Source organism: Haemaphysalis longicornis, unplaced genomic scaffold (assembly GCF_048455015.1).
Source record: "Haemaphysalis longicornis isolate Haplotype H1 unplaced genomic scaffold, Haemaphysalis longicornis Haplotype H1 scaffold_6, whole genome shotgun sequence".
NCBI lineage: Eukaryota > Metazoa > Arthropoda > Arachnida > Ixodida > Ixodidae > Haemaphysalis > Haemaphysalis longicornis.
In genome coordinates, this window is record NW_027526407.1 from 15,169,861 (window position 1) to 15,189,752 (window position 19,892).

Sequence of the window (19,892 nt, forward strand, 5' to 3'; positions counted from 1 at the left end):
GGGAAGCGACTGGCTTCACTGGCTGCTGCGAAGCACCAGTTCCTGCGTGTATCGGATTTTCTACGCTCAGATCTGCTGGCTCACAAACAGGGAGGAACGCTTTTCGCAGCGTCTGGCACCTCTCGGCGCACTCGCATGTGTTAACCTTTCTAGAAAATAGGCAACTGCGCCAACCACGCTAGCATAAAAATATCCCACGCAAGTTGATATCAACCCAGGTCTACCGCATTACGTGGATTGTATCTTACATGTAACATCCGCAATTTTTTATCCTTTGAGCATTCGCCGATTTCCGGGTAGCGCATCGGTCATTTTTGAGTTATCAGTTGGCAGTTTTACGTTTTTTGGACGCGGTATTTTCATCCAAAATGTTTAAGCAATGCTGTCGTTATAACGGAATTCTACGTAGGAACGTGGCACTAGTTTCGGATTTCCTCATTTTGTTGAAGTCGAACAAGGGATTCTACTAAACTCAATATTTCTTTTTGTATTTATCAATTCTGCAGGATTTGCCTTCGTTGCATCCGTATGCAAGGCAGAGAGAGTTGGCTTTAGTGAAGACTACGCATACACCTACGCTGGAATCCGGACAATAGCGCACGAGCTGGCTCACACGTAAGTGAAAAAATCGCTGAGTTCTAGGCTAGTAGGTTTTATTCGGCTCTTCTGTAAAACAATATATATGACTGCGAGATGTTGTAAAAACGCACACTCGATGGGTACACCTCTCGTGTGGGGTGATTATTTCGAGAGGTACCTATGGCTTACCTAGTTGCCACGGCGGCTCGTGGTCTTGCGCAAAGAATTTTTGTTGTTAATTATTTAAAAATCAGTGCCAATTGGTTAGATGTTAGAATGTGATGTTAGAATGTTAGATGTTAGAATGTGAAGCAACAATAGCAACAACGTGATGCCAATAACTTTCACTTCTATATGCCCTAATACTCACAAAGGAAGCGTATTTTTCTGCAGTAACATTTCCGTACCTCTACTTTTGTAAATGACTCTTGAACAGTTCATACATGTATACTATATTTTACAGAGGTTGAAGCCTGTGAACGAAGCATGAGAAAATTGCAGGATGGCAGACAAATGCTAACCAAAATAATAATGCAAAGCTGCAAAGTTATAAGCGGAACAATGTGCAGCCTTTATGACGATTTGCAGCAACCAAGGCTTTTTAGGTATTTTAAATCATCAGCATTGAGATTTATTTTACATGTTATACATTATGGACTAAACAGCTGAGGAAGTTGGTCTTCTTTAGCAAAAATGAAATATTTCGAACGTGTTACTTCAAATGAAGCTCCACTTGTGGTCCTATAGGCGACTGTATCCCACAATTTTCTTAAAATAGAAGCGCGTGTGAAGTAAAAAAATACCGGTCTTTAATGTAATCTTATTCGCTCCTTTCCCAATCGTGGCTACTTTGTTGGACACAAGCACCTTTGGTATAGAACTCTGACGTGATCCAACGTCATTCAGACGTTCGATTGTTGCCATTACGCGAGGGCTATAGTGAAGAAAAATAGGCAGAACTGTAAACTGTTTGCTGCATTCCAAAAGTTTACTGTTTTTTTAATAGCACATCATTAGCAGAAGACGGAAGACAAAAGCCGAAAAAGTAAATATATGGTACTATATATTTTGTGCTACGGAATGTTCTGAATTAAAACTCCCCACTTGTTTAGAGTGAATAGATTTAGTTATGCATGATATTAATATAAGTGGTCCGCTATCGGTTTTTACTTTTTTCCAGCGTATCCATAAATTATACCAATTGTGTTTTTTCACAGCCTAGGTTGTGCCCACGATCAATCAGAAGAAGGAACCTACCTTCCCGGCTACTACGCCAATTCCACAGCGTGCCCTTGGTCGGATGGCTATATAATGAGCTATATCGTTAAGGATGCGAATAGCCTGAAATTTTCTTCCTGCTGCGACCGTTCGATGTCGACTGTAGCAAAGTAAGCATGACTCTCACCCACAGTTTTGCTTAATAGTTTAAAAACCCGGCCAATTGATATTGTTAGATGTGTACAAAAGGCATATGTACACATATTTTAAGAATAGCTTTTAAAAAAATGGCTTTATCGCTAGCTTAACATTGGCATCCGAAGTACAATGGTTTCGTCATGCTTGTAATGCGATAATATTTTTGTATCTCGGGTAAGGATCTCTCACCATGAAAATGGTAAAACGTGGCGCTAGATCACCGTTATACTGCCTTTGAGACGCTTCACAATATTTAAAATGGTAATAAAGAGCCGGCCTAATATTACATACATATGGGGGATGTATATTTTAAACAGATTTGTTTACGTGGTACAATGCTACTAGTCCTCAAAAATAGATATGAAACTTTATTTCAACCACTTTTTAAATTTTTTTTTTGCATGTGCTTATGAATACGGCAAGGCGCCGATGTAGTTTGTTCATGGTAAAGGTTGCCTATGCAGGATGTTTTATTCACTCTGCGACCTTGAAAAAAAGCGACTGTAAGCGGAAAGATACGCAATAAATTATTCCACTTGTGTGTTTAATAATTTTGCTACTGGCGCATTCGGTCACCTTACAAATATAAGTGCGACCATGACAGGAAATAGAGCTCAAGACTACCAGTTTTTCGGAAGAACGACTGCGACATTTATGCAGCTGAATCTTAAATACCAAAACCTGTCATAAATAGGCTTCGCTATGCAGTTTATAGTGGTGTGGTGTCATACGATAACGTCAAATAAAGATCTGATCTGTGTGTGGTAGTTACGGTTCTCACGCTACACACTAAGGACAAGTTTGCAGAACACCCAGTTTTCTTTGCATTAGTGTCAGATGACAATAAATAAATCAAAATGTGTTAGCGATCACTTCAAGTGACCAGGTGAAGTCACAGCTGGGGCTGCGGTTTAGGTTAAGCGACGCCGTCGTGTAAAAAAACAGACCATTCTTTTTCTGAAGTACAATAGCCGAAACATGATTTGAAGTTTGAAGTTTATTGAAGGGTAAGCATACATATAAATGTACAGATAAGCGGAGTACATGAGGTGTATCTTCCAATACAGCGAAAGTGCTTTGTTTTAGGACCCTAGCGTGGGGGAATACCACTACCACGCACGACCCGTGCTTTCAGCAATGCGTGGGAATGGGAGTCTATATTCACATGGCGAGAACACACAGCCCGAAACGAAAATATACCTGGTATTAAGCTCTTCAGTGTGCTGCTCTAAAAGCGCCTGTACCAATTGTACGGTAATGAAAACGTGGATCATTACTGTTGTGTGTACGCGTGGCTTCGTTAAATTAGGGTAATAGGAGGAACCAAGAGGAGTCGCGAAGATGATTCCTAGAACGGGCCATACTGTAAGGCATACTGATAATAACTGTGACGACTTTGTGGTAGTGGGCCAAAAGCCATTCAGATAGCCACTCGGGGGGTTTTACGATGTGAGGAGGCCATTTTACCTTCGACTATTTAGGAACCGCCAGTTTTTGTTCCTGATATAATATTCTACGGGTTGGTGTAAGAGCAAAAGCGCGTCATCTAGAAATGTTCGGGGTAAGGAAAACTTTACATTGTTGACCAGATACGTCGCTTTAACTAAACCGTCGGTGTGGTTTAATGCTTTACTAAAATTTCTTTTATGGACAATTTCAACGCTGCATTTTGTAATTACCACTCATATTATTTTTTTATACAAGAAACTACGAAACAGATACTTCAGTGGTCGCAATTTCTGTGTCAAGGCTTCACAAATGGAACTAGTTTGAAAAAATCGTACCTGACTGGGCAGAAAGATTACCAACCACACTCGTTGCTGAGATGAAATCTGTAAAAGTGATCCGTTATTGATGCCTCGGTCAAACGGGGCTCCTTGCCGTTAGTGATTGAAATCAGAAATAAATCGATCGTTTAATGCGGTAACGTCGTTTAACATCTTACAAACAAGTTTGACGCGGAAACATGTTCGATCTAAGTCACAATAGCTTTCCAAAATTCTTCTAATAAGGAGCGTGGAAACTGGTGACCAAATATAACAGAGTACATACGTGTAGAACCCTATTTCGTACCTAAATGCGGCTTCATATGTGCACACGCATTATGAAGGCTGACCACGAAAAACAATGATGCGCGTGTGAGTCTTACAGGCCAACTGCACTCAATTTTCTTTGTCCAATTATGATCCGAATACGTGGCTTGTGCGGTAAACATTACCATGGCGAAGTTCCAGGCCACATACCTGCTTAGAACACTAACTGGAAGCGTTTAAAGTAGCTCCGAGCAGACGACATTTGCAAGAGGTGGAGAGTCGCCGAAACAAGTTCCGAATGGCCTGTGACAGAGAAGAGGAACTCGTCCCGTGGAGTTCGCGCTTCCCCGGCGAATGGCATAACGCGCTGCCGTGCGCAGGGATGCGTTCGCTGGGAATTTTTCTGCTACACCGCCGCGCTGTCCCGCCATCAGCTCCACGTGTTTTAAAACTAACCGCATAGGCAGCACAACCCGAATTCTTTCGAGAAGCCAAGAAACTATGCGCGTGCCTGTGATGTTTCTGGATTTAGCAAAACCTAATGCTTGAATATAATACTCGTGCTTATAACAATACCGCGAAACCCGCATTTCCCTGTCCATTTATCATTCCTATTGCATCTGCCACAAAAAAATCTTTTATGAATCCTTGACTCTTCGTGCTCCGGCGGGGCAATATTTGCGGTATCTGGGCAGGACCCACACTACCTCCAACCATTATACACTTCCAAAAGTTGGATGACCTAACTTGAGTTGTTCTAGGTGTCGGTAGAAACACTTCGGGCTACCTTTTTCTGCTTCGCTCAGTGAGCTAAAAACAGCACAATTATCCGCCGTCATCGTCCCTAAGTGCGAAAGCTAACGAAACGTCTCCTCTGCTATAAGATAAAGTGCATTATTGTTAATAAACAAGCAAAGTACTTACTTCGTAAAGTGTTAAATTTAGTTTACCTGAAAGTACAACATTATCAACTCCACATGCCCCTCGTGGAAGTACGAAATTGCAGTACATAGGTCTTTCTCACGCTTCAGGGCCTCATCTAGCTTCGGAAGCTGTCATACGCATAAACCAATTTTACAATTCAATCATGTGCAGTGAGGTGAAAGTTACTGAACAAACATTCACAAAGCTGTGTGCAGATAAATACAAACCAAAAACATGACTAATGACTGCGTACAAAAAAGCTGGTCTAAAGAAAAGAACACTCACCACGCACAAAACACAAACGGTTTTTGTACGGAGTAACCAGTCATGAACCATTTTGAACAAGCCCGACTTTCCACTCTGCTTCAGCAAAAACATTTTATCACATTGATCGCCGCCCGTGCCCAATTCGCTCCCGGCCCCCACAAAAAACAAAGAAAATACGGGCTTATAGCCAAGGCGCCCGCTAACCAAAGCTGATTTTTGCTATCATACAAGCGAGCAAGCAACCTGCACTTTTACTCGCAACGCCAAGGACTGCTGCTCAGGCAGGTATTCCCAGGCAACAAAAACTGCTGAGAGTCTATTTAACTTCGGTTGATAGCAAAGCAAAGCCAGAATCGCGCCTAACTTTATTTTCCTCTGCAAAATGTTAGTCGAAGTTTTTCTGCGGAAGTAACATTGCGATACAGCGACGCAACAACGCGAATTTGGAGGCTTCTGTGAGCGGCCGTTGGCGCGGGCACGCCCGCTCCCGTTCCATCACCTATACGTCAAGTCAGGCGGCGGTAATGGCCACCATTCGCTCGGGGTTGAGTTCCGAAAACACCAATCTTCACGAGCCGTTTGCGCCGACCGCATTCCTGTTTGAAACGCAGTGTTTTGCAGTTTGCATTCTTGTTTTATGCGCCATTGGATGACAAACGTTTTACGCTGGGGAAAATTTCAGTGCAGATGGCCTGTACGCCACCGAAAAAGACATTCCAAATCGGCCATTTCTTGTCCGTCTGAGGCAAAAGAAAATATTCGATTTTCTCATTTCTTAAAAAAATAAAGTAGGTCAGTTTACTGTAGTGGTCCAAACGCCGATTCTTTCTGAGATTGCCTTCTTATATTAGTTACGTTTAACCTTGTGACTATATTGACTGTGCGTGTGTTATGCAAGGTTCACCTCAGGAGTTAAAACTGCTTATAAGGGATGGAGGATTTTGTGGTTGCTGCAGATATGGTCTTTGCACGGGTGCTTCAAGCAGTTGCATGTTCTATGTACTTAGGTTTTGCAAAAAAGAATTGATTCTTAGCCGTATCAAAATTGAATGTATTATGGCCGTTTTTTTCTCTAGGGCAACAAATATCGATTGTCTTTACCAGATATCTACAGGAACTCGTTTAAAAAAGCACAAATCGAAGACATTACCTGGACATTTTTTGAGCAGGGACAAGCAGTGCAAACTCAGCTATTTAGCGAACCCGGGGACCTATCACAACAAAGTATGTACGTTTTCATTTCATCTCTACTCAAAAACAGAAAATAACCTCCCCTATCACATATTAAGTAGACTAGTTGTATTCTGTTGCCCCCCGTAGTCAACGAGCTAGCTTTGAAACACCATGAGTAAGCTGAAATGAAAAAACCAGTCACACAAAAGCACGAAAAAGCGGTCGATTTCGTAGACAGAATCCCGTATATCTGATTTACCCTTCTCAAAACATGATACCCTGTGTTTATTAGATTAATCCTCGGTAGCTGCGAAAACACACTTTACTTGTTTCAGAAGTTCATACGTCAGTGGGACCTATTATTTATATGGTGGAAATATCAGTGAGCTTATGTGTCAGTAGCGTCTAGAGTCATATCAAGAGATTTGTAATAAGTGTTGAGCAAACCGGGGAAAAAGGGCAGGCATTTCGGCAATAAATTTGTAAAACCAATTTTAAGTTTTAGCCGGCGATGCAGGGTTTCACCTGCCACTGTTGGCAGGAAAGTGTAAAAGTTGCTCATTTTTGTAGCTTACAACACCTCGAATATCGTTTGTTCCTAAAGATAAAATGATTCTATGTTGTTGGCAGATCTATACAAAGGGAAATAAGAGGAACACCTACTTGTAGAGAAACACGATTTGTACCAAACACAATGTAGTAGAAATATTGTAACCAATGCGACGATAGATCTTGGTGGTTGCGGGTTCATAGAATAGGCTTTATTCCCAGAAACTCATTCGGTTCTAAGCAGTGTCCGCGCTCTTGCAGAAAGCGAACGACGTCGTCTTCCTCCGGCCGTCAGTCGCATATAATTGCAAATCGTGAAGTGATGATGAAGAGAGCTGAGCTCAACACGATTGATTAGTGGGGTTAGCCGTTCGCCGTGTAAATGGGTAGTAACGGCTGTGGCATTACCCCCCTCTTAAAGAAGGCATCGTCCCGATGCGGCTAGGTAGCCTCCTAAGACCCCGGGTGCACCGCAGTGCACATTAGGATTTTAGCACTCGGTAAACAGAATTGGCTGAACGCGAAACCAAAACCTGTATCTCCAGGCTACAGCAGCGACTCGTGGTGCAATGTGTCGGTGTTTCATGAACATGTACGTGCGAGATTGCGCCCATACTAGCGAACATCAACGGCGTCTTTCAGTCCGACGGATTTCTATCGACGCCGCCAAAGCAAATCAAATTCATGTGTTTAAAACTACAGTGAAGCTCTGGGTTTTCGCATGATGAGCTCATGAAAGACAAAGATATCATTCACAACTGCAATTTCTCCGTTGACCTTACAGTATTTTTTCCATTTCATTCCCCAATTTGATGGGACGCCGGTTGTACGTGACGAAAATGTTTACCCCTTGTGACTACATTTATGCTAAAACAATGATTTTGACGCGCTTTTTTCTAGCTATTAAAATTAGGGTCTATTTATTCCAAATCAATAATAAAATTTCTCTAGATGCCCGTGTTGCCTCTGCTTTCGAAATTCTTGAGAGGATTTTTGGCAAATGCGGACAAGCAGCCCCGAGTCTATGCTGTTTCTTTTGTGTGAGGCTTTCTTTTCCCTGAAAAATTTGAACATCTAATACAATGACTTCAGGGTAAGCCAAGATAAAATTCTTCAGTTCAGTTGCACTTCCCAGGAACCAACTGTGTCACTGGCCACTTACCTGTTAGGGGAATAATTTGCACGTCAGCGGGGATGTTTGGTGAGCACAGCCAAGGGAGGCAAACGTTTCTACTAATGTCAAGAAGGGGACAGACTTTCTGCAGCCCATCGCCTTCTTTATCTTCATCGCAACGAGCGAGTCACACACACACACGCACGCACACTCACACACGCACACACACACACACGCACGCACACACACGCACAAACACGCACACACACGCACGCACGCACACACGCACACACGCACACGCACACTCACACACACACACAAAGTACAGACACGCAACACAAACAGACAACACAACACACACACAACACACAGAATGTCTATGACGTCATGTTTCATGGAGTCTTGACAACTTAGTCTCAAAGTGCAATATATTGCACATCTGATAGCTTTTCACCAAAACGTCAATGAAAACAAAAAATTATATCAGAAGCATATCTTTACTGTGAAAAATTTTATTACGTAAAACAAAACTGGTTTTTACAACTCAATACCTCAATCCTCAGGAGGATAGCAAAACTGAAAGGCGGCACTGTGAATCTGCGGCTGAAATCTTACTGATCAAAGTACCCTACCAAGTTTAGCGGTTGAGGCGCACAACATCCGGACACAATGTTCGGTGGGACTACGAACGGACTGATAAGGCGCGGTATTGCTTGAGGCCGGAAAGAGTGATTAAGGAGCTTTTGCTAAGCCCGCGGCGCAGAAATGGTGGCCAAACACAAATCTGGTCACCTGGTCTTACGTTTCCGTAAAGTGTGCGAAGATTGTAACGAGAAGCACCGCCTGACTTCTTAGTGGAAATTCGGTTTCTGACTTATTGCCGGTCGCCCTCTGTGCACGGTCTGCGAAACTAGCTGAGCGTCCTATTGAGTATCGCCACTGGGCAAGAGGGCAACATGGCCTCCAGCATTGCGGGGACTTGCCTTCCGTGAACTCGATAAAACGGAGAAAATCCTGTTGCCTCCTGGACCGCGGTATTGAACGCAAGGTCACAAAATCTAGAAGCTCATCACATGTTCGATACTCTACGTCGACGTCTACCGCCATCATATCTGAATGTTGTTGTTGAGGCGCACTCTCATTCTATTTGTTTGCCGGTGTTACGCCGCATTTTGGTGATGACTGACGTGACGTAGTCGCAGTATGTCTAGCGCTAGTTTAGCAGTGAATGAGGAACCGCAGTCGGTGACTACGACCTCTGGTGCACCATGTCATAGAATAATGTTCTGCATAAAAACAGCAGCTACCAATACGGTTGCGAATGGAAAAGCTTTGGCTTCGGCGTACCTGGTTGATAGTTCATAGCCACTACTATCCAGTGGTTACGTACGTTTGATAAAAGAAGCGAACCTAGCAAATTCGTTACAACTTGCTGCAAGGGAGCAATCGGTGGTTCTATTGGATTTAAAAGTAAACCAGGGCGTGTTGGGCGCCTCTTTCGCCGCCGCCATTCTCGGCATGTTCTGATGTAATAACGCACAGGTTTGGTAAGTCGGAATAGCGTGCAGCTGTAACAGACGTGTCCAGAAGACGGACCATCGTGGCAACTATCAACAACCTTCTTACGTAGGCTGTCCTGGACTACGAGGAGCCCGGACTGGCCACCAGCCTAGAATTTTCTTGTAGGGAACATTGCCCCAAAACGTTAGCGCGTGCACAACACGTTTCAAGGCTGTAGGGACAACACTCCAAATAGGCCGTCCGAATAGCGGATCATCTGCGGGAAATCAGCCTCTTCCTGTTGACGCGCCTCCAAGTTCGCCTGTACATATCCATGTAAGCCTGAGAGAGGCAGTCGTGGTCACTGCGCCTGTGCCCACACTTTTAGCTATAGTGACGTCGAAAACATTTAGCCTCCGGCTGCACCCTTGTACGCGACCAGGCGGGTGTTTGAGGTTGGCCAGCCAGCTTGAGGACTGGTGATCCGTCACCACAAGGAATCGGGGCCCATAAAGAGAGGAGCGTAACTTAGTGGTTGCTCAAACGATAGCGAATCACTCTTTTTTAGTGGCGGAGTAATTGCTTTTCGCCGTTGAGGGCACTTAGCTCCAATATGCAATGGCTTGATCAGCGCCCCGCTGATTTAGCCCCTTGGTGTTTGCGTCAATCTGAAGTTCTGTCGCTGCCTCCTGGTCGAACTGCCACAAAAGAGGTGGTGACTGTAACCCACCTTTGATTTCTTCGAGTGGCCGTTGCTGTTCATAAGTCCATTCCAACAAAACGTTTTCCTTCGTGAAGTAGAAAACTTTCAGAATGAAGTGTCGGTAGTAGGAGCAAAGGCCCAGGAACCTTCTCACCACCTTTTGCGTATTGCGTGGGCAAATTGCGGACTCCAGTGGTCTACTCTGGGTACGCACCTACTCCTTTGTTGGGGACGACAATATGTAAACAAAAAGACAGCTTCATAAGGCGCCGTTATATATGCAGTACTGGATACCACGACCCGCACCATAATAAACTTGTGTTAGAAATTAGTTGTCCAAAAAACAAGGGTTTAAATGCAAAAACACTAACAAATCGGTAGCAAGAAAGTTAACAAAAGTTGCGCTGGGTTTTATTTTAACAGTTGCAGTGATTTTTGCAGAACTTGTGGAATTTGAAGGCGTGGGGCCAGGAAACAGAACATCAACACATAAATTTCAAAAGTACCATTCCTGGAAACTCGTATCGCAAACTTTGAATATTAGGTGTGTTTGCACCCCGTCTTCAATGCTTTCAGTTTATGCTTGTCTTCTCTTATATGACGCTTTAAGCTGTTAGAAAGTGTATGGACTCCATAGAACTGCTCATTTAAGTTTCATATTTGTGTTGTAGAGTTTAATACTATTGCACGAATTCATCTTTGTCATACGACGTCTTCGCACCAAAACATTTTTTTTAATTACATTGCCTGTGCACGACCATTTACACGCAATCACTCTCTACTAGCTATGAGAGAATGTAGAAATTTTCAGAACTGATAGGCTCAGAATAAAGACAACTACGAGGAGGCGAACCTTTCCTTTCATAGAAGCTGGAATACCTCAGCCAGTTGATCACCTGCTCTATCATTACCTCCTTCATCGCTGTTTTTTGCCTGCACGGCTCAGTTTATTGAAGACAGAGGAAGAGAGAAATAAATATCTTTATTGAACCTTAGGCTGGTTCAGGGCAGCTTTGTTGCCGTCCGTTTGAGACCACCGGCGGCGTTGCCAGCGCGGGTGACCTGAAGAATCTCGACCTCTGGGTCCGAGCTGCGCAGCGCTGCTTCACACAGCTTGTTATAAATATACAGGGAAATGAGTCATGAGGACTGGCCCACATGAAGTGGATCACCTCGACTAGGATTCCACAGTGTGCACAATTTGGCGAGGGGAATGGTGAGGTGCAGAAGTGCTCGGCCGGCCAAGGGGAGGTTTCTTAGAGAGAGTCGCCATAAGCGCTTTGGACTGTTGGTTACCGCAAAGTGGGCAGGAAGGTACTCATGGCGAGCCTGGATGTAATGCGTAGTTATACCATGGTACGCGGTTACCTGATCCGTGGCTGATCTGGCGTGTTAGTAGTGGACGAGGTTTGCACCGACGTAAGTTTACAGTATGTCCTCGTGTCGTGTTGTGTTCTGCCTCTTTGCTACCATGCCGGTGTGGGCCGTGGTTCAGATGACGTGTATCAAGGTGGTATGGAGATTTTCAACGACAGTTTCGGACCCCATTGGCGGCACTTAGCCGTAGGAAGGAGAAAATCGCCAACCAAAACAGAGAACTAATACTTTGAAAGGCGGAAGAAACCGTGTGTGAACTCGTTTGCAAGTGCATGGTTTAAGAAACCAGAGTATTTGAAAAACTTACGCGACAGAAATTGTTGAAACGGTACAATGGTTTCACGGCTCGGTACGTTTGGTTTTATACTCGTAAATTCAAGGACAGAATGACAAACAAAAGTTACTTAGGTATACGGGCGCAAAGAAAATTTCCTCACGTTACCCGGGTGAGACTGAGACACATACAAAGACGCCTAATGAAGTGTCTGCAACTATTCAGGGCCAAAAAAAGAATGATGTTTCTAGGTCTTACACTCTAACTACTGTTTTCCTAGTAAGGCTATAAAAGTCTGTCATCCGGAGCTGAACCAGTGGCGCTTTTCCAGAAGGCCTGAGTTTCAAGCGGCTTGGGTTATGAATGTAATGAGAGCGGAGCATCCGAGGCACCTCGAGAGAAACAGCGCAACCGCGCACATCACGCCTGGCATATTCAGCGCTCTTTATTCGCGCCGCTTATGTTAATAAAGTACGGCTTGTGATATCATACGCATGTAGCGCTATCTGAAATCGAGCTGCAATGCTCATTCCCTAGCACAAACTAGATAATCCCACTATTACTTTGAAATAACCAGCCTGTAGGTGTAGTTCATGCCCGGTGAGGGGCGGTCCGTTTTTCTCCGGGTTCTGTTCTTCCGCTAAATTATGTTTGCTACGTTGCTTGAGGGTAGACCGAGTGCAACTGTCATCAAGCACAAACCAACTAAGCAAAAGGGTCCACTGCAGTGAATACAACCCGCCCTGCTCCCAACCATCAAATCTGGCTTTTGTTTACGGCTTGTTTGAGTGCACAGGGCGGGCGCTTATCAGAAATCTTCCCAATTCAGCGTGTCAAGAGCGTGCTTGAGCATTGGCGAATGCGTTTTAGACGTTGAAGTCCTATTATTTGTCAGCGACTGTGTTTTCGCGGTATATGAAGAAGGCTGTCGTGAGAAAACCATGCCCCCTTGGCGGCTACTATCGCCTCGGACAAGAGTGCACCCCACTTGGGATAGAACACCACCACGACTGTGGCCGCATTGGCTCACAGTGGCTTGGGGACTTCATTTTTGTTTGGTGCTAAGTTCTTCTCACCGCTATCGGGCACCGAATGGCGACTACGTGGCGGCGGAGGTGACCGACTCATGGCGCCCACATAAGTGGCCGCCATGGGTGGGTGTGGCTTCTGTTGCTACGCCATGCGCACGAATAGGCTGGGTGTGTTACAATTAACATTTGAACTCGGAGGAAACTCGGCCATGATTTTGCATGGCTGAGTTGAACTCGTGACGCCCGTGGCGGCCGCTGCTTTGGCGTGGTTTATTGTTATGATCGGCGTAACAGGCATATTTCAACCCCAACACGCCTTTTAAACGAAGGAGTATTTTCGAGCTCATTTCTATCTTTACAAGAGCACTGTGCATTAGCTGTGCAGTGATTTGGCGACAAACCCCACTTGCGATGATTTAGAGGCGGCTTTCCCTCCATGACCATCGTGGAGCAAGTGTTCTGTGTACTGCAGTTGTACGTGACGGTCAGCTCTCACGGAACCGTTGTTAGGGACCGCAACCATCCACCGCCACCAGTCGACAGCCAAGCGGTGTGTTCGCAATATGATCACTGAAGACGTGTTTCCCACATGTCGCCTTTCATTTAGGTGGTTCGGCGGGCATAGCTTACGCAGGATACACCGGCCGTCTATCCATCGGCAGCCGGAGTGTGTGCTTCGGTTATCGTCTGCTCGCAAAACAATTTCGAACGAGGCGTTGCATGACCGTGCGTTTCATTTTTCAACGCGGAGGAGGCGTTGCCTGTCGCACATTTTTTTGTTAAAACATAACCACAGGATAGCTTATACGTGTACACGTATACAATAAATGGCGCCTGTCTCCTATCAAAGGCAATCTACAAACATTTCAATTGGTTTTCTTCAGTGTCACCGTCATATGGCAGGAAGCAGAGCACGTAAAGCTAGTAAAGGGAACAATTTATAAATAAAGTAACCGCGTGACACCACAGGTAGGGTAAGCGGGAGTGGAAAGAGGCGAAAGAAGAGAGGTGAGTGATGGGATTGAAATCTATTAAAAACACCTGTGGGGAGCTTCGTGAAACAAGAGCGGGGAAGAGAAAAACGAAATAAAGCAAACAAATCTGAAAAGTTGTTGTGTTACTATTCTTTCCTTCTTAGCACACGGCCCCTTGTGGAATTAGCCAGAAATGGGGAGCTTTGAAGAGCTAATGCGGCCGGTTCGGAAAATTAACACCGTGAATTTGAAGCCTGTGTCGTTCTTAGACAGTCTGTGCCGTCTTTCGCGTGGATGTGATGTCACGGGAGTAGAACAGCTGCACACCAATCACGTAGAACCCCGATTCTAGGGAGGCTGCGGCGTGTTCGAGTAGGCTTGCTGACGTAATCCACACACTAAGACGGACAAATCAAAGAGACGAGACTGACGCAGAGACGTTCTAGTAGAAAAGAAGCAGGTCGAACTAATCCGTGCCAAGAGACAAAGAAAATAACGCGAGTAAAAAGGCGCAGGTACAATGTACCAGTAAAGAAGCGGTTAATACGTATCGCCAGGCGTTCGTCTTTAAAGCACGCAAGCAGCGTGCCCCGAGAAGAGATTTCTATAGAAAAGCGGAGCGTTTCAAAAATGTAATAGGAGCAGCAACTGTTTTAAATGTGGCGCGCTTCATCACCCGCCAACCTTTTTAGCCAGTCGGCCATAGTCACCTGATGACATTGTCTGCAACCGATGGTAGCAACTACATCTTAGGACGAAAAATTTCAAACAAAAAGCTCATACAAACGCCTTGAATAAAAAATAAATCATATCTGTAGTGAAATACAGATTAACAACGTAACTTTGCAATAAAATGAAGTAGTTGGATTCGCTTGCCCTAGTAGCCACTGGTGCATCAGTAGAGCGAGAGAATGCAATGAAAGATGCGCCACGGCCAATTTGCGCATCGTTGGAGCGCGCTGCCCTCGTCAGGTTACGTCACTGCAATAATCAGTAAATAGTAAAATTCGCATTCTAAACGTGTTTTAACTCCTCCCCGAAATATTATCATGAGCATAATATTACGACCACAGGTCCGCCTTGCCCGAGTTTCGCTCAAACTCGGGCCTTCTGGAATAGAACCCCTGGAATAAAGTTACCTAGCAACGGAGAATGAACTGCACTTCAGGGTACGAGTAACGCTTTACGACGTTGTACCTCAAAGCATAAGCCCGGTGGTAATGTAAAGCCGCAGCGTAACTATGCCGCGGAGCATGGAATTCTAAAGCCGTGGTTCTTTTGTTGGTATTCCAACTGCGGAAACGCGATGGACGCAGGCAGTGCTGTAAGCCTGCCGGATACCCACATTAGTTGCCACTAAAAATATTTTCCCACGAGATCGAATTTACTTTGTGCATTTCTGGTAGGACGGCCTTTTCACCGAGAAAACCAGGGAAGCCCTACCCTTATTAACTTCCATTCATTCATGTACATCGATTGCATGGAATAAACGGAAGTGCTATTGCGGTTTGTATCGCGCACTGTACTTTTTTTTGACAACACATCAGAAATATTGCTGGTACTATTGTTGCCTGTTTGATACTGAATCTTTGTTTTTATGAAACATGCAGAAAAACCGCACAATTGGTTGCGTAACACAGTGCGCCGTGTGGTGGGAAAAAGGCCTTTATTTCTGGAATCAAGTCCTCCTCGACGGCACCAAGTGTTACGGAAAGAAGCCACATCGTATGGTATGTGTAATAAATTTTGAAAAGAATATTTTTATTGAGAACTGCCGCATGAGTGAATTTTCAAATGAAGCAAAATGTTAAAAGGCACAGCTACTGATAGCCAAAAATGTGAAGGTACTTCTTAGAACAAAAATTTAAAAAGAGCAGTGTGCGCTGAAGATAATACGAAATATTATATAGGAAGAGAAATTACGCACTACAAGGTACCTACACCCTCGTGGCGTTTTAAACCAGCGGGATTACACTTTGAGAACTTGTAGTGAAGTAGTTTAGGGTTTGCGGATACAATGCACTCGCTTTAAGCAGCATCCGCTTATGCATGCCGCGCAACACCTCCGGGTAATCGTGGCGTGTCTAGTGTAGCGCTGTTGGAAGCAGTTTTGGCGACTTCTACTGGCGCACTTGTGAGAATACTGCAAACAATTCACATGGTTTTAGGGGCTATTCACATTTGTAACGTGATTCTTTTACACGTCGCTTCAACTAAAGCAAGCTTAGGCAAACGTGTGCTACACCCACAACTAACGTTAAGTTTATTGTTCTGCGTTGATAATCTGCAGCTGGATGTTTTCATGTGTGTTTTAAGCGCTGTAACTCGAAACGTCCCTGCCCTTCTACCTCAACCTAGCTTGTAACTACAGTCACACTAAATATCTTTTAGTTTGTTTTGCTTTCCGAACCTCTAAAATAAATTTTTTAACATAGTCCGTTTTATAGAGAAAATTTTCAAAGCATGCTCAGTGTGACCCTCTCAATTTCTCAAATTAGTACAAACACATCCACTGACCTTATTAATTTATTTAATGCTGTCTTCCTCCGTAACCGTCGAGGAATAAAGAAAATGTCGTATTTCCAGTTTCGTTGGTATCTGCCTGAAATTCTTCAATGCCAATAGGTCGGTTGAAATCGGGAGTCAAGATTAAATGCGCGCTTTTTACATACATTTTAACGTTGCTGGGTTTGAGAAAGTGGGAAACCATTTGAAGCGCGAGTCTTTGTTTCCTTTTCAGGTTTGCATAAACGGCGAATGCGTCAAGAAACAACCGAACTATCCAATCAAACGCGTTCCTGAATAAAGGTTCCTTTCTGAAGGCTTGCGTATGTGGTGATGGTTTTATTGGGCTAGGTTGGGATGTTAATTGTTGAGGATAAGAGCATTACACAATTTCCGCAGGCAGGAGTGATGAATAACAATATGGGCAAGACTAAGGTGCTCTGCGATTGCAGGGTTAAGACAGAGTGAGAAGGAACACTGTACTCGCTTCATCGCTTTCATTCGATAAGAAATTTTACTTTATAGCCGCTTAATAGCAGCTAGTAGAACCGTCTTACACGTTGGTAGTGTAGCCTGTTGGTGATGCGAAGATGTTGCCGGAGGTTTCAAGAGCGGAACGAGGGATTGGCGAGCGCGCTAATGTGAAGGATGGAGCAGCAGCAGGGTAAGTGGGAGCTTACCTCCGCGGCTAAACCAAGTGGGTGTTGGTGAAAGGGAGGTATGCCCACGCCATGGTGGCGTGGGCATACCTCCCCTGGCCACGTGTTATCGCACCGCCCTGACGGCAGCGACGAACCACCTCAAATCGGGTGGGTCTGGCGACAGGCTTCAGAACCCCGAATAACCAACCTTGAAGCTAGAGTCCGCCAACCGATCTTTCTAAATTTATTTTGCTTTCGTGCCGTGGTGTATGATACATACGCTCCAGGTATCACAAAGGGTTACGAAACGTATATGCTGCGTGTGTCCCAGATGAAAACAAGGTCACAAAAGCGTCTAAGAAAAAATGCCCACTGCTGCGGTGACGTCTCATAGCTCCGCTAACATCCACCTCGCTAACCCTTTTCTCGACGAAGGATGTCCAATTTCTTAAACGTCCAGAAAAATGTGGTTTAAAAAGTTATTTAAAGCACCTGTATAATAGGTTTTAGATGTATTACTGAATTTACGTAAAGGACGTCTTGTAAATGCTTGGAAACCTTCAGTTTGAAAGTGATCCTTTGGCTACCTACAAAAGTTTGGTTCGTTTGTTATTTATTCATTTAGATTGCCTAATAGAGGCTGTAACGTCCCTCTGTTCTGACTTTATACGCCATTGTCGAATAAAACAACGGAAATAGTGCAGTGCGGAAATAAACACAACACACCGCGAGCAAGTGTGTGCGTTACACAATCTTCAGCATACAAACGCAATCCCTCCAAACATTTTATTTTACTCAATGGGACACACTTGGAAGCACTAAATGTATAATTACATCTTTCATTCTGCGTGAACTAAATGTTTGATGCACATTGATTATAAATTTCGTCCCAAGTTAACGGCCTGTCTTGCATCTGCTGTTTGCATCTTGTCTCGCTGGCTTGGCAGCGGTGGTGATTTTATCAAAGCATTCCTTAAAAAGAAAGGGACGTAGAAAACAAGACCCAGCACACAGGGGTGTCACAACGCGACCAATCGAACCTGCAAACTAACGGGTCTGCGCCTGCCATGTCCCTTCCTTATTAGCGGGTTAGCGGTATTAGGCACATTTTTTTATTTCCCCGTGGCTTCTAGCCATTCGCTATCAGCCATGCTCATCAGGCGTGCACCGTAATACGTCACCGCTGCCACCCAGAAACCACGACGGCGGCAGCAAGATTCTAGGGCTCCGCTGAACCAGTAAAGTAAGGCAATGGTAACAGAAGTTTGGAAAGGAGGACAATGATATAACGTCTGTTACGAAAGACAGGACACGCGTTTTCACCATGTTCTGCGCCTCCGCGGTGAAGTTTGTTCTATGCCCAGTCAGCGGTAGCGTGCTCGGCAGGCATCGTCTCCACCCGTGCATGTAACTTACGCCATCACACCAAATCGCGTTTCCACCGGAAGATCAAAAATGTAAATTTCCGGTAATCCATTTTCCCGAGGCCACTCGTGGGCTATGTGGCATGTCGTAGTTTAACCCTGCGGAACAAGTTTGACCGCATTAGCATCTTTAACGTGCGCCGAAATGTAGACGGACTGGCGTTTTTATTTGATGCTTCCATCAGAAAAACGACGCCCGCGGCCGGGAATTGAACCAGCGGCCTTCCGCTCAGCAGGGCCACGCCTTACCCACTCAGCAACGGCGCTGTGTTTTTCACCAGGACTTATGCGGGAACCGACACTGGGTGACAACTGAACAGGGGACAAAGGATTAATGCTGGTCTCTCAGAAATCAAAGATGGGATAGGTTATAAGTCGAAAATATCTCAAATTAATCCCAATATAAGCCGTCCAATCTCACAGGTTTTCAACACACTTTTCAATATTCCCACGGGTGTGGCTTCGCTGAAAGCTCGGTTTGGTGAACGACAGATGGCGCCATGCGGCCAAGTTAAAAATAATCCTACAAATGAAACTAACTCTCCCAGAGAGCAGCCACGTAAGAATGCGTGGTGGGGTTCTAGACAAGCAGGTAGTTCCCAACTCACAATTGCCAAAAAGAGAAGCTATTTCACCATACATTGCCCGCAAGCGAAACTTCCCATCAAGAAAGAGCAAGAAAAAGACAAAAAGAACGACAAGACTCATGTAACCATTCATCATGACCAGAATAATGCAGAGCCTGTCATACCACAAATTTACCCGCACCAAAGAAAATGAAAGAAACACCATCATTAGGACAGCATGTAAGGCAGTTTTCAATCTCGCAATTTTGACTATGACACAAACTAACAAAGGGCAGACCACCAAGGCAACAGAATGAACATGCACAGACGGGTCTAGCAGACGGGCATGGCCATTTGCTCGATGGAGGGATGAAATAGCATCATTCCGAGGAAAGAATCGACTCGGGAAGCGCAGGACAACTGCAGGTGAAGGTCAATCGGAGAGGCCGTCACGCTGCAGTCGTACAAACTAGGGTGTTGGAGATATTGACGATGTATAGGTCCTCAGCTTGTGTCTTCCTAAGGCATTTCAAGAAAAAAAAAACCAATGCACGCTTCTAGCACCAATAAAGTGGATGTAAAAACAAAATCAGCGGGGGCCATAATTCCTCCTTTGAAAAGGTATCCCCGAAGCGGCACCCCCAAACAGAAAATAAAAGACAGGCACCCCCTCTCCGCCCCTTTGAAAGGAAACTACTGCACCCCATGACAGCAATGGCACCGAATTAGCGGCCCCGGATAAAAACTGTTCTCTACCAAAAACATGGATACAATTTTACACAAGAAAGGGCGGTATGGCAGGCTCAAGCTCATTCGGGGAAAGTTGCAATATCATGAGACCC

The 19,892-nt window shown here is 44.7% G+C and overlaps 1 long non-coding RNA gene across 1 annotated transcript; it reads left to right on the forward strand.

Annotated features, from left to right (window-relative positions):
- Positions 1-508: 508 nt before the first annotated feature.
- LOC144141410 (uncharacterized) lies at positions 509-16,735 on the forward strand. The gene is made up of 5 exons (XR_013316585.1): positions 509-615; positions 1,797-1,967; positions 6,296-6,443; positions 15,525-15,644; positions 16,655-16,735. It is a non-coding gene; the product is annotated as an uncharacterized LOC144141410 (long non-coding RNA).
- The last annotated feature ends 3,157 nt before the right edge of the window (positions 16,736-19,892 follow it).